This window comes from Gossypium raimondii, chromosome 7, assembly GCF_025698545.1.
Source record: "Gossypium raimondii isolate GPD5lz chromosome 7, ASM2569854v1, whole genome shotgun sequence".
NCBI lineage: Eukaryota > Viridiplantae > Streptophyta > Magnoliopsida > Malvales > Malvaceae > Gossypium > Gossypium raimondii.
In genome coordinates, this window is record NC_068571.1 from 7,800,001 (window position 1) to 7,816,330 (window position 16,330).

General features: G+C 32.6%; 2 long non-coding RNA genes across 3 annotated transcripts in view; one reads left to right on the forward strand and one right to left on the reverse strand.

Moving 5' to 3' along the window:
• The window catches only part of LOC128042409 (uncharacterized), a 2,423-nt gene extending 1,045 nt beyond the window's left edge, over positions 1-1,378 (forward strand). Inside the window, exon 3 of the long non-coding RNA XR_008197759.1 lies at positions 1,253-1,378. This is a non-coding gene — a long non-coding RNA (uncharacterized LOC128042409). The remainder of the gene's footprint in view (positions 1-1,252) is intronic.
• Positions 1,379-10,444: 9,066 nt separating this feature from the next.
• On the reverse strand, positions 10,445-12,367 carry LOC105802732 (uncharacterized). Of its 2 annotated transcripts, XR_001136278.2 has the most exons (5): positions 12,303-12,367; positions 12,173-12,198; positions 11,427-11,517; positions 11,223-11,339; positions 10,445-10,843 (listed from the first exon to the last, which is right to left on the reverse strand). It is a non-coding gene; the product is annotated as an uncharacterized LOC105802732 (long non-coding RNA). The 2 variants fall into 2 exon arrangements; XR_001136276.2 differs by lacking the exons at positions 12,173-12,198; positions 12,303-12,367 and having other exon boundaries at positions 11,427-12,166.
• Positions 12,368-16,330: the final 3,963 nt, after the last annotated feature.

Consider the following 16,330-nt stretch of genomic DNA (forward strand, 5'->3'; position numbering starts at 1 on the left):
TTTAATGTTAATAATTATATATAATTATACACGTGAATCGAAAATAGGATTTGAGTTTCTTGAGTTGAATTTAATGTTATAAATCATGTATATGTGGTTCGAATGTGAGGTTGCTATGAAGAGTTGAATATAAAACAATTCTTATCGAGATATAGTTATTGAGAAAGATTTATGTGTATTATAAAGATTTATATGAAAGATTAACTTTGTATCTCAGTTATTCAGGCTATGTGCCTAGCAGGCTTAATGCTTGGTGAAATAATTCGACTTTACGTCTAGCGTGCTTAATGCTTAGGTGATACATTTTGGACTATAGGTCTAGCAGGCTAAGAGCCGGTGTACTGAATTAGGTTTTAAAACCTAGCAGGCTAAGTGCCGGTGAATCTGTTTAAATTATGTAAGAATATGCAATTGATATATCTATGATTTTGATTATATGAAATTGATGAATACATAAACATTCAGTTTTTACATACTTGGTAAGTATACACCTACATTCGGGTTTTGCATTGGTTAAATATAATTGTATGCTTTCGGTATATACAATTAATAAAAGCATATGTATATTAGGTATATGCGATTGTTGAATTTATAATTACATATGGTGATATGCGGTTGTTAAAATATATATATATTGAGCCTATGTGTTTGATAATTATTTATGTATGCATTTGAGATATATATATATATATATATATATATATATATAAATGTTCTCATTTATATGTATATGAAGAATATATATATATTCGAATGTAGATATTAGCTATGCATTCGGTATAAATTTATAATGAGTATATATATATATATATATATATATATACAAATGATTATATAATGTGATTGGTATATATGTGTATGATCAATTATATGCATATGATAAGTACATATGTGCATTCGGATGTATGCGGTAATAAAGATGTATACACATTCGGTTATAAAATTGTTAAACATATGTTTATATATATATGCAATCGGATATTTACGTAAAAGTGTATATACATTCGATTTAAATTGTTGATAATTATGTATGCATTTATCTATAAGTATTTGTTAATATACAGTGTTTGTGAATTCATTTAGTGTACCAAGAAATTCTATAATTTTTATATATATTTATATATATATTTGTGGTTATGCTATAGACTTACTAAGCTATAAAAGCTTATAAATATATATATTTGTGGTTATGCTATAAAATTACTAAGCTATAAAAGCTTACTTTGTTTACTTATGTCTTCCTATTTTATAGACTTAAAGATCAAGCTTCAAGCTCGGGGATTGTCGATAAGTTCATCACCCTATCTATTATTTCGGTATTTAAAATATTAAATTCTAACTATGGCATGTATAGACTAGATAAATGTTTTGAAGGTTGTATTTTGTTGTATTGTATATGATTATAATAGTCATACTAAAATGGTTTATTTTCTTATGGATTTGTTAGTTTGCAATGTCTTTATTAGTTAGATTTTAATGTTTTTTTATTTAAAATGGTTAGAAGTGAGAAGTTTAAAATTTTGCATTTTGTTTTATATTAGACCAAGCGTATTATTTTTAAATATATATATAATATATGTATTGATTTTGAGATGGTTGTGTTGTTTGGTAATGCCTCGTAACCCTAATTTGACGACGAATACGGGTTAAGGGTGTTACATAATGGTTTCGTGGGTTGGCATTTTGATATTAGGATTCTAAGTTTGGTTTGAGGGTAGTTAAGTGTTGATGGCACCATTACCATTCATTGGAGTGAAAGACTTGGCAAGATTGATTTCATTTTTTATGGGATTGTAAGTAGCATCATTCTGATTCTGAGACATTTTTTATCCACACTCATCACCTAAAGTTGATACAATGTACAACAAGGAAGAGGGGCAAGGAAGAGCAAAGAGGAATGTAACACCCCAAACCCCGCCTAGGAGTTATGGCCGAATCTGGCAGTGTCACATTGAGCTATTTAGCGAAAATTGAACTCGTTGGTAAAAATTCGTTTCTAGGTTTAAAAACCCCTTAATTATTATTTAACAAATCATCTAGTCAAACCTGCTATCTGCTATTGTTATAAAAGGTTGATCTAAAATTGCGGAAGTATTTGAAAACTCTAACGTTTAAAGTTCGTGTCTTTGAAAACAGTAATTATTTTGAAAATTCGTTTTCACTTAACTAGCAGTATAAAATATGTAAGCAAAAACCCAATTAAAATTTAAAACCCAAATTAAAGGCCTTATTACAAAACAAACCTAACATATAATTTAAAGTAAAATAAAAGCAAGTGTGAACAGCAGCAGTTGTGTGGCCACCTCCGAGTCCCTCGCAGCACCGAATCGCCTAAGACTGAGGATTACCTGCACAGTTAAGAGGAGAGGGTGAGTTTACGAAACTTAGTGTGTATTTACCTAACAATCAATCAGTAAACAACATACAGTAGCAGCCTGGGCCTAGGCCCTATTCAGTGACAGTACAGTGTGAGCCTTAGCCAAATTCATTATCAGTGTGGGCCCTAGCCCAATACAATAACATTACAGTACAGAAAATGCAACCCATCCCAATCCAGCCAACACACCACTCCGTACCACCAACACACCATGTGGGGATAAAATCGACCAATCCAGCCAACACATCAATATCGCGATAAAGCGCCAATAATATAATCGCAAAAAAGTCGCGATGAGATATCGTGGTAAAGCCACCAGTAGGTCCACAGTTGTCGTGACATAATATCATACGTATATGCAAAATGTCATGCTCAATCATAGTCATACATATCATAAGGCCATAGCAACCATTTCATCTCCTAGGGGTATAAAAATTAGTTTACCCTATGGGGGTATTTCAGTCATTTTACCCTTTAGGGGTATTTCAATCATTTTACCCTTCAGAGGTATTTCGGTCATTTTACCCTTCGGGGGTATTTCAGTCATTTTACCTTATGGGGCTATTTTGGTCATTTTACCTATTTTGGGGTCTTGGTGCAGATATCGACATCTCAAAAGGTTCGCAGTCGCCTCGAGTGACTCAGGTAACCTAAATGGTCATAAAAGTGTAAATGGGCCCAAGGCCCATTACTTGGCCCAAGTGAGCCCACATGCTCGTACGGCCCGTTCAACCCAGATTTCGCCACGGCTATGAGATCGACATAGCCTAGTCCAGTATTTGCCATAAATCGTAGATTTCATCTGTGTGGGGCCCACAAGCCCATTGAGCTCACACGACCTATTTCGGCCCAATGTGGCCCATAAAAATGCTCATGGAGGCCTCTACAGTTTATCACCGATGATTCGTAAGTTTGGCTTACCCCACGAGCGATCGCATGCTCGTGTGGTCTCAAACGCCGTATTTCAATTTTCATTTTTTGTCGTTCTACAGTTACAGTGGGGTGGTTACACACCTGATGCGATTTGCAGATTCCCTTCATTCCGAACACTTTTATTCTGAAAATCAATGATCCTCGCACCCTTGGTTCCTAGGAAATATGCCAATCAACCTCGACCACCACCAGTTACGAATGGTAGCAATGCAGGTTGGAGAAAGCAACGAAAATCTTGAAAACCTCGCTAATCTCCCATCGAGAACAAGGAACAAATGAGATGATATATAGCTCTCCACAACAACAACCTCGCCAAATCCCAATATTCTCTCCTCAATTCTCTCTATGACCAATTCAAACTTCTTTTAGTAGTATTCTAGTCCAACTCCATCACCTACCCAGCTCAAGCAGCAAAATAATTACTCCATTACGCAACCCAGGACTTGAACCTCAAACCTCACAGTTACACAGCACGCCACCTTGCCACTAGACCACAAGCTATTTTTGTGTCATAAACAAACACTATTATTTATAAGGCCTATATGCCAGTGTCTAGATTCATTTAAGAGCAAAACTAAAAATTCTGCAAAAGCCAAGACTTGAACCCAGACTTCTCAAACACTACTATACACACCCAAATCAGTTAGCTATTAAAGCAAACAAGCAATTTGTGTCACTTCCTTGCACAACTAAATATTTATGTGCAGTCTCCTAACTGTTCCCTTGTTCAAAACCTATTTCTTCTAGGCCCAAAATTTGAGATGTTACAATTCACCCCTCCTTAAAGGAATTTTTTCCTCGAAATTTCCAATTATCAGATCAGTTGCATAACACAGACTCCACCATTACGCTTCCGCTGCGCACTCTAGTTCCAAATTAGGTATATGGTCAAACGATAAGGACCTAACTCAAACACCTCTACAGCCTCTACTATGGCCTATTGTACATTGTCCGTGTGTACCTCTTGTGCTCATATCAAATAACATATTATCAGTTTAAGAAGTTTTATGCATCAGTTTGTAATTCCAGTAATTATTAACAGATGTCTTATGAAAAACAGTAATTAGAGTTTTGTTTTCGCAAATCAAGGTCTTCCTACAGTTTCCTACAGTCTCAGTTTACTCTAACTAATGAGTTTCAGTACAGTCTTACTATATATAGTAGTCTCTCAGTGTATTTCAGTTCAAGCAGTCTACAGTATAAAGAAAATTTATGGATTCGGCGCTAGAGACTCGATGTGTCACACTTGTAAACCTTCCAAAACACTTAAAGAACAGTTTTCCAGAAATTCCAAATATTTAAAACCCATTCCACAACTGAGTTTTGTAACTGGACTCTGATGCCACTAAATGTAACACCTAAAACCCGTCCTAGGAGTTATGGTCGAATCTAGTGATGTCACATTGAGGTGTTTAGCGAAAATTAAACTTGTTGGTAAAAATTCATTTCTAGGTTTAAAAACCCTTTAATTATTATTTAACAAGTCATCTAGTCAAAAACATTTACCTTGTTACCAAAGCACCAGGACCTGATGGTTTCCCTCCTATATTTTTTCAAAAATTTTGGCATATAGTAGGAAAGGAGGTTACAAAGTTTTGTTTGGGAATTTTAAATAGTAATCAGGATTTGGATTCTATCAACCAAACAAATATTGTGTTGATTCCAAAAATCCCAAATCCTACAAGTCTGGCAAATTTTAGACCTATAAGTTTGTGTTCGGTCCTTTATACAATGGTGGCAAAAACAATTGCTAATATACTTCAAGGAGTAATTGAGAAATGTATCGATGAAGCTCAGAGTGCTTTTATTCCAGGCAGATTGATTTCAGATAATGTTCTTTTGGCTCATGAGATTTTGCATACTTTTCAGAATAAGCGAATAGGGAAAAAGGGATATATGGCAGTCAAGCTTGACATGAGCAAAGCCTATGATAGAGTTGAGTGGGTTTTTCTTAAAGAAGTAATGTTGAAGATGGGCTTTGCAGGGGAATGGGTGGAGTTGATCATGAAATGTGTCAGTACAACGTCTTTTGCAGTGAATACAAATGGGGAAAGAGGAAGAATTTTTCAATCGACTAGGGGTTTACGTCAAGGAGATCCCCTTAGTCCCTTTCTTTTTTTATTTTGCAGTGAAGGTCTTTCATCCTTAATGCGTTTGGCAACGAAGGAAGGTCTGATGAAAGGTGCAAAGGTTAGTAGGAGAGGCCCAGAGATTTCACATCTTCTTTTTGCAGACGATTGTATATTGTTCGGGGAAGCATCGGATAGGGGGGCGAGAATTTTAAAGGGAATCCTACAGGAGTATGAAAGGTGTTCAGGTCAATGTGTCAATTTTGATAAATCTACTATTTTCTATAGTTCGAACACATCAGAAGAAAAGGAAAGTGAAGTCTTAACAGTATTAGGGATAAGAAGATCAACAAATATGGAAAAGTACCTTGGTCTTCCTAATATGATTGGCAGACGGAAGAAGGCGTCCTTTCAAAATTTAAAAGAGAAGATTCAGTCCAGAATTAAAGGATGGAGCACAAGATTCTTATCACAAGGGGAAAGGAAGTTTTTATAAAATCAGTACTTCAAGCTATTCCAACCTATGCTATGTCTTATTTTCTTTTACCAAAATCTCTTTGTGGGGAGTTTGAAAGCATTTTTGCTAATTTCTGGTGGCAGAAAGCACATAGGAAAAAGGGTATCCACTAGTGTCAGTGGAAGTATTTATGCCGATCTAAGGAAGAAGGGGGACTGGGTTTTAGGAACATGGCACTATTTAACGTCTCATTACTAGCTAAGCAAGGATGGAGAATTTTGAATAACCCAAACTCTTTGGTTGCGAAAGTTTTAAAAGCAAAATATTTTCCGAGTGAAAATTTTTTTGATCCGCGCTTGAAATACAACTGTTCGTATGCATGGAAGAGTATATGGGCTGTGAAAGGCATTTTAGAAAAGGGACTATATTGGAAGGTGGGAAGGGGTACAAATATATCTGTTGTTAATGACGTTTGGATTCCTCATTTAAGCTTCACAAGTTTATCATCTTTAGGTTATAATTTGAGTGATGTTAAAGTTGCTGAGTTAATTAACACGAATAGCAGACTGTGGAAAAAAGAGTTGATTGAGTCTACCTTTCCAGAAGAAGTAGCTGATAGGATTCTTCGCATTCCACTGGCAGTTGAGCCTCACGATGATCTTCTGGCATGGAACGGTGAACCTTCGGGTGAGTTTACAGTTCGCAGTGCCTATAAACTATTACAAAGTTTGGATGTAGATCCTAGAGCTTATGAGTTACAAACCGACTACAAAGGCTTATATAAAAAGCTATGGCTACTTAACCTACCTTCAAAAATAAAAATAACAGTATGGAAAGTAACATGGAACTATCTTCCTCTACAGGCAAACATGCAACAAAGGAGATTGACAAACATTACATTTTGCCCTAGATGTGGGAATGGAACAGAGACGATGAATCACTTATTTATAGAATGCCCGGTTTCAGTATCGGTATGGGGATAATTAGCATGCCCAATTTTCCTATTCAAATATAATTTGGAGTTCCTAAAGTGGCTTGTCTGGATCTTTGAACAGAGTGATCCAGCTCAGTGTAGGATTTTCTGCTGCACTTTATGGGCAATCTGGGGAGATAGAAACGCAAGAGTGCATAAGAAGGTCAGTAAATCTGGAAAAGAGATAGTAAACTTTGTCCACAGTTATATTCTTGAATTAAATGAGATCGAAACAAGAAGGCCAAAAGTTTTTCCAGTTGTCAGCAAATGGAAGCACCCACCTTATCAGTTTGTGAATATCAACTTTGATGCTGCATATGATGTGAGATCTTCTCATCCAGCACTCGGAATTGTGGCCAGGAACAGCGAAGGAAAGGTCCTCCTGGCATGCTTGGAAATCCACAATCAAGTCGCTTTAGCCTTTGCTGCTGAGGCAATAGCGTGTAGAAGTGCAACTCAACTCGGCATTGACATGAAATGGGGAAACATTATCATTGAAGGGGATTCATTAACAATAATCAAGAAGTGCAGAACAAAGAGCCAAGATAAGTCATTGATAAGGGCGTATATACATGATATTCAACAGATCTCGCTTAAAACTCAAAAATACAGTTTCGAATATACTCCACGAACAGCAAATCATCTAGCACATATCATTGCAACTGAAACAATGAAAAGCAAGAAAGGAATTTACCTTATCGGAAGAGTTCCCGAATATGCAGAAAAATTGAATGAGAGGGATAGTGTGAGAGAACCAGACTAAAGGAAATGGAAGGTGAAGATGGAAAATGGAGAGATTAGAGTGGATAATCAATAGGCTCGGCTAAGAAGCTCTCCTTGGGAAATTGGAATCGTCTTCAACTAGTAATGTCAGATGATAAGAAAAGGCGTTTCTTTCCAAAGCGTTTTCAGATTGGGAATAGTGAGAAATAATGAATGCGTTTACAGAACTTTATTGTTTTTGTTTTTTCTAGAATCTTTCCGTTTATTTATTGTTTAGTTTTTCTCTTTTGGGTTTTTGTTTATTAGGTCTCTAGTTTATTTCTTGGACATTGGCTGTGAGTTAAGGCCTGTTTTTTCCTTTAAATAAAATCCAATCTGATTATTGTTTTCAAAAAAAAAAAATTACATTAGTATTTACAATTTAAAGTGAATTCATTAAACTAGAAGCTATAGCATCTCTTGTTAATTCCAGTTCAAAACCACTTGAATTGTTTGATTCACCACCACCACCACCATCATCATCACTTTCTCCATGATGCACATTTCCTGAATCAATAATATTCTCATATACCCTGTTAATATTTTCGTATTCCATAAAATCTGCATCATTTCGACCGACATATTTTTGGATAAAATTGTGTATTGCCATTGCAGCAACAACGATCATCGTTTGCTTTCCAAAACTATAACTTGGCCTTTTTGCTATAAAAACTGTCTTACAGAAATGAAATGCCAGTATCTGTTCCCAAATCCACCTGCAAGCAACACAATATCATTTTAGAAACCTCATGTGTAGTGCACCCAACTTATTGAAATAACATTACTATTATGTTCGTCAAAGAAACCTACAACCAAATGAATGAAATAGAGATTATACCTAAAAAAACATTCATCGCTATAACAAATACCATCATTTTAATAGCTAGTGATAGTCTTACTGCTAAACTTGCAAGTTACTAGAATTTCTTTTCTAACTAGGCTGAATATTGACATATAAGAGAACACAAGGTAACATAAAATGATATTTTCGCCAAAAAGGGATGCTAACTAAATATTTTTCATTAAAATATAGATATTATTATTATTATTATTATTATTATTAGTAGTAGTAGTATTATTATTATTATTATTATTATTATTATTGATACACTTGATGTAGTTAACAAAATAAATAACAAAAAATTTACAAACCATAAATAATTCATTAGTAGGGTTTATATAGGTAACTATTTAAAAAAAACTAAAATTAAACACACTCTTAGTTTTTCTCATTTACTTTTTATTAATAATTATTTAAAATTTTTAATTTCATTATCAATAATAATTAATTTTTAAAAATCATTAATTGAATAATTTCTTATATTATTGTACGTACAAATTTTGAGTCGAAAAATTGACTTAAAATTCGGAGCCAAATTTTATTTATAATTTTGATAGAAAAGTTACAATCTCCGGAAATTTCTTGAATACAAAGAAAAATATCATTTGATTCTTCTCTTTGGTTTGACCTTGATCCAATGGTCGTTTGACTTGATCTTGGATGAATGTATATTGCTTCAGAGTCATGTTGACTTGCTTTTAAAATGGGTTTAAACCTCATTTATTTAATTGAGTTGGATTGAAATGTGGTTTTCTTTAGAAACAACTTTGGTCTTCTTCTCCACGGTTGAATTGGATTGGATGACAGCTTTTATTCAGAACTAATGCAACGTTTTTAAGAATTTCTTCAAGTTCTTCGGCTTCTTCAAAGAATCCTGTAGACATTTCATGGGCTTCTTAAACTTGTGAACCTTTCTAAAATGACTTGGGTTGACCATTTTTTATAATATCAATTACACGAATAAAAGAGAGTTCTCGTAAAATTTAACGATTCTATTTGATTGGTCTTTAAGAATTTAAATTCTTTTATTTATTATTTATCTATTATTTTAATTAATTAAAAATAAAATAATTATTTGATATTTTTATTTAATTATTTTATTTTTAATTAGCAATAATATAAAATCCTAATATTTATCTTTTAATTAATTTAAATTAATTAAAAATAATTATAACATAAATATGATGTCATCATTTTTACCATGATAATTTTGATTTGGACTATAATAATTTGGACTTCGATTTTATAAACTACCTCAAAATTTGATCACTTACATAAATTTTGAAATGCAACAACTAAGTTAGTCTTGAACGAAATTATCCTGCAGCTCAAGCTTGAGCTATGGGAATTCCTCTGCTTGAATTCTACATGGGAGATTTTAAATTTTTTAATAATTTCCTCAAATCAATTGGCAACTTAATGTCAATTGCCAAATAGAAGTGTAATCAAACAAGGTAACCACCCACGTCTTTAGTGATTAAACTATATTTTAGTTTAAACAAAATTCAAATCCACTTTCAACTCTTAAGGTTAGTTTAATATATTTTTTAAAGTACTTTTGAAAATTTTAGTTTAAAATTTAAGTGTTTAGAATTACTTGTTAAAAAGTACTTTTGAGAAATAAAATGTTCATTTTAGACATAATATTATAAAGTAACTAATATGCATTTAAATAATGTTCAAATTAATTAATATTATAATATTTTAGCAAGAATATAGAAAATAATTTATTATAACTTATTGTTAATATTTTAATATATAATATTAATTTTAAATGTTTCTAAATAATTAATATTAATTGTTTAATAAATTTAATTAGAATATATTAACTTTATTTTAAATATTTAAGTATAATAATTAAATATTTGTAATTATATATTAACACAGTTGTATTATTTTAAAAATGATTTTTTATTTTTAATTAATGATTTTAACACATTTGTATTATTTTATTTTAAAATATAATTTGAATATATAACTTATATTAGATATTAACATAACATAGAAAATATTACATGTATTTGGACTAAAGTTTCAAAAAGGGATAATATTTATATACAAAATATAAATACTAAAAAATTTACATTAGTATTTACAATTTAAAGTGAATTCCTTAAACTAGAAGCTATAGCATCTTGTTAATTCCATTTCAAAACCACTTGAATTGTTTGATTCACCACCACCACCACCATCATCATCACTTTCTCCACCATGCACATTTTCTGAATCAATAATATTCTCATATACCCTATTAATATTTTCGTATTCCATAAAATCTGCATCATTTCGACCGACATGTTTTCAGATAAAATTTTGTATCGTCATTGTAGCAACAACGATCATCGTTTGCTTTCCAAAACTATAACTTGGCCTTTTTGCTATAAAAACTGTCTTATAGAAATGAAATGCCAGTATCTATTCCCAAATCCACCTGCAAGCAACACAATATCATTTTAGAAACCTCATGTATAGTGCACCCAACTTATTGAAATAACATTACTATTATGTTCGTCAAAGAAACCTACAACCAAATGAATGAAATAGAGATCATACCTAAAAAAACATTCATCGCTATAACAGATACCATCATTTTAATAGTTAGTGATAGTCTTACTGCTAAACTTGCAAGTTACTAGAATTTCTTTTCTAATTAGGCTGAATATTGACATATAAGAGAACCCAAGGTAACACAAAATGATATTTTCGCCAAAAAGGAATGCTAACTAACCTCATAAGCATTTATATCCGAGAAAAGAAATTACAAAAGTATAGGAATTATTTTAAATTTTATTAGAAGAATAACTACATACAAAAATGGCAACATTTTGACAAGCATCACTTTGCATGAGATTGCTCAAAAAATTCCTGAATTCGTTTATCTTCTTTCCCGGCTCAACTTTTCCTACTTCAGCACCGACCAAAACTATCTGAAGTTGAAAACATAAAATGAATTAAGACATCTCAAGCATTCATTTGAAAAGGGGAAAAATGTGTTTAACAAATTGTCATCATACCTCCCTCATCAAACTTGACAGCTGATTTGGGCAACAAAACTCCACCAGCTAATTTCTGTGGTATAAAAATTGCAATTCATTTTCTCAACAACTGGCAACAGTAAGGGGACAAAACAGGAGATATTCATCACATGTGACTGGAACAAAGTAGATAATCTCTGAAAAGGAGCCTAATGATTTACAAGTTTATACACCACAACCTAGAAATGTGCATTCATCCACCAATAGGTCATCATGTAGATATACTTTTATTCTTAAAGTGCTTCACTGAGTTAATGTCAAGAGTTAACAAGATACAAACTCACTTAATGAAACTACTTAACAATCTAAATATAGAGTAGTGAAACCAACATCAATTAAGAATAGCAAACATATGTAACTCGATCTTCATATAAACTCATAGAACATGGAATGGATGTGAAAAACAACAAAGATAAAAAATAAAAATAAAAACCCGTCAACATCATCATTGCCCTTTGAAGGAAAAAGTTTGTCACAAGAAAAGTTAGAAAAAATAAATGAGCCCCATCTCGTTAAAAAAATCAAACAATCAATTGCTGCAAGATTTTTTTTTCTTGTTTCATTATAAACCGGAGATTGAAATATTCCAATCCAATATCAGGATTTAAAAAACCTGATTCTTTCACAGGCCAAAACAGTCGCAGAAAACAACTAAACTAAGCATAAGGAACAGTTAAAAAGAAGAAGAGAGCAACTAAAATAGTCGTAGAAGAAAATAAGCTCACCAGTGGAAGAATTAAAAAGGAACAACCTAAAATGGGAAAAAATGAAAAAAATTAAATTGAGAGTTAAAATGAGAAGATGAGATTAGAGGAGTAGAAAGAGAGAGAGGGGGGGAGAGAGAGCAACAACAACCTTGAAGAAAATGGAAGAATTGAAGAAAATAAAATAGAAGAGAACTAGAGAAAAAAGCTTGGAAAGAGAAAATGAAGAAAAAATTGGGATTCTACTGTGTGTTTTGGGAGAAGACAATTGGAGGATAAAAATGTAAATAGCCAACCAAAAGCACTTTTGGAAAGAAAACAACTTTTCTAAGTTAAAATTTTCACTCAACCATTATTTGTTTAGCAATGCTTTGGAGTAAACAAATAACACCCATGGATCTCTGATGTTCCAATTGAAGGCTTCTTGTCGTAATTTTTAAAAAGAAAATATTTTTGTGCTTTATTTTTTTAAGCTCATCATGGTATATACCAAAGGTCACGAGAAGTATTCCTATTCATCCACCATCAAAGTCGAAGATGCACAATCAAGAAGGAAAAGAGAATTGAGATTTTCAAAGACTTCAACAAATATTGGGATTTGACCAAAAACGTACTATATCGTTCTGCCAAGACTTTAGTGATGGTCGAGGTATATGATGCACTAGTCAAGATCAATTCTGATTATTCACATTGACATGGTACGAAATAGATTTGCTTCATTTTTTCAACATCAATATGGTGTGGTGGAGATCAATCATAATTTTTTTTTCAACACCAATTTGACAAGACGAAGATCAATTCTATTTTTTTTACATCACCATGGCGAGATGGAGATTAGTTACACTTTTCCAGCATAAACATGACGAGATTGAGATCGGTTCCTTTTTTCTTCAATATCGGCATTACAAGAAGACCTTTGCAACTTCAACATGGTGAAAACAGGTCCTATTCCAAACTTTGCACCATCATCATGGTGAGAAGAACTTTTTCAATTCAACATGGTGAGAGGAGGGTCTATTTCAAACTATGCACCATCAACATGGCAGGAAGAACTTTTTCAACTTCAACATGGTGAGAGGAGAACCCATTCTAAACTTTGCACCATCAACATGGCAAGAAGAAATTTTACAACTTCAACATGGTGAAAGGAGAGCCCATTCCAAACTTTGCACCATCAAAATGGCGGGAAGAACCTTTGCAACTTTAACATGGCGAGAGGAGGGCCCATTCTGAACTTTGCAACATTAACATGGTAGGAGAAGGGACCATTCTGAACTTTGCAATATCAACATGGTAGAAACAACCTTTGCAACTTTAGTATATTCTGAACTTTGCACCATCAACATAGAAGGAAGAAGTTTTGTACCATCAACATGATGAGAGACTTCAACATGATGAGAGGAGGACCCATTCTAAACATTGTAACATCAACATGGCAGGAAGAACCCTTTGCAACTTTGATGTGGTGAGAGGAGCTCCGAAATTTGTAACATCAACATGGTGAGAAGAACCCTTGCAACTTCAACATGGAGAGAGGAGGGCCAATTCCAAACCTTGCATCATCAACATGGAGGGAAGAATTTTTGCACCCTCAACGTGGTGACTTCAACATAGAAAGGGAAAAACCCATTCTAAACTAATGTTGCTCATTAGTTTTCTAATGTTTAACTAAAACTAAGTGGTATTACGTGGTCAGATCATGATACAAAAAGACATATTATATTAGTAAAAGAACCTAAAAATGTTCGTACTCTAATCGAGAATGAGCAAACCGATTGAAAGAATAATATTTCGTCTATCAAGTTTACTTGAGGAGATGCTTTGTCTTAGGCATCAGAACGGATGACTCCTAGAAGATAAAGACATAGATGTGACTGACTAGATTGACAGTACATTGGATTGGACCCAAGAAGAATAGATCATTAATCCATTTATGGATTGATTCACTTGTGACGTTCATAGTGTGACATACCTAAATCTTAAGTGAATGATGGACTATGTATGTGTGACTCGTATACTTTGATGTAAGTAAAAACTTGAGCTCAAATAGATAAAGAACATAAAGCTAGTGTGTTTGATATATGACTTTTGTAGTATTTAGCATCATTCCCAACAATGGAATCCATAGCTCGAGACATGGGTAAATGATATCCTCTCAGTGGCATTACATGGTTGATGAAAAGTAAACGTGGCCATAAGACATTCGCCTTTGTGATGAATGACTTGATTACTATTTGATGGTAATTCACTTTTAATGAAGGAATATGTAATGATTACCATGAGATAAAATAGGATCATATTAGGAGAACGAATATTATCCCAAAGAGATTAAGGATATCCTATGAAGGTAACACACTTATGACAAGGTCATTGGACTAGCACTGATCGAGTTACTTTCATAATGGTATGCGAGTGGGGAGAGCTCAGTCACAATATTATAGTGGAATGACTTCATGACTAAATAAGTTTATAATTAATAGGCGAAAACCTGGAATTTAATTATAAATCATTTGAACCTCAATTGCTTATGTCCAATCAGTCCCTCCACTAGATTGTTGAAACCAGAAATGAATTGCATGTTGAATCAAATGAACATAAATGAATAGAAATGGTAAAAATGGAGAAATGAGAAACATTTGGAATTTATTATGGTTTTCTCCAAAATGAAAATGAATAATGAAGAAATGAAATAATTTGGAAATGAATGTGGTTTTATCCAAAATGAAAATGAAAAAGAAAAAAATGAAAATGACCGAAAATGAATTAATGTTTTTGAATTAAATGAATTTGAAAATGAAAATGAATCATTTGGTCATAGTGAACCATTAAATGAAGAAATATTGAATATATTTTCTCATAGATTCTTTTACAATAAAGTTGTCATGATTTTAATGGAATTAAAATTGGGTTGAGAAGATTATTTAATTGGAAATATATTGAAGTTTATTTTGGGAAATAGCAAAACAATTATCAGGTTGGATCGAATTATAAATTATTTGGTTAAAGGCTCAGGAAATACTTGTAATTAGACCCGATATGGGAAATAGACAAACCCTAGTAATATTAACTAGGGTTTCCGTTACCTATACTTCTTGTTAGATTAGGAGTTCGTTTTTCTAGTTAAAATAAACTTCTATAATTCAACAAGGGTTTTACCTTCTCTCCCTATAAATAGATGGCACCGGTAGGACTATTAACACAACTTTCAGATACCATTATTCTGCTGGAAAATAAAGAGATTTTTATTCTCTAAGAAATAAATATATTTCTAAAATAATGATTCTGTTGGTTTCTATTTCAGAAGAGATTTTTATTTTCACATTAAAGAAAAAAATATTTCTAGTTCTATGTTTGACTCGATTCGTTTGAGCCCACACTCGAAATAGTTCGTGGTACGAAAATAACGGAGAAGATCGTTTGGTTGAAAGCCGAGAATGACAAGGATCCGTCTATCCAAAAACACAGGTGTGAATTCAGTCTAGGGTTTATTGCTATAAGTATCACAAACTAGATTGGTTTTCAAAATTCTTATTTTTCACTGTGCGAGAAAACCATTTTCAAATCAATTTTTTTCCAACAAAATGCCTTGGATAGATGAGCTTGGTAGCATTCTAAGCATTGTTCTTCATTAAATGTAGAAAGAGCTGTTGAAAAATCTAGTTTAGAAAATGGTTTCCAGTCATAGCATAAGTTTAAAAAATTAAAATCGTGTCGTTTTGTGATATTAATAATAATAATTTTTTTCTAGAAAAGTACATGTGCTTTGTGTGAAATGGACTTGTATCGTTCTCGGCTTTCAACTAAACGACCTTCTTTACTATCCTCGTACCTTGAATTGTGTCGAGTGTGGGATCGAGCAATATAAACCAAACACAAAACTAGAAATGATTTATTACTTTTAATAGATAAGTACTTCTGTCAAATAGAAACCGATAGAAATTGAAATTCCCAAAAAATATAATTTATTCTTAGAAATTAAATTTCCACTACTTTCTTGCAGAATAATAATATATGAAACTTCTGTGTAAAAACTTATGTTAATAGCTAAACCAGTACCATCTATTTATAAGGAGAGATAGGAGAAACATGGTTGAATAATTATAACATAAATAATATTTATTTAATAGAAACACTATTCTACTCTAAGAGTAGGGGTGGGTGGCACACCCTAGTAAATAT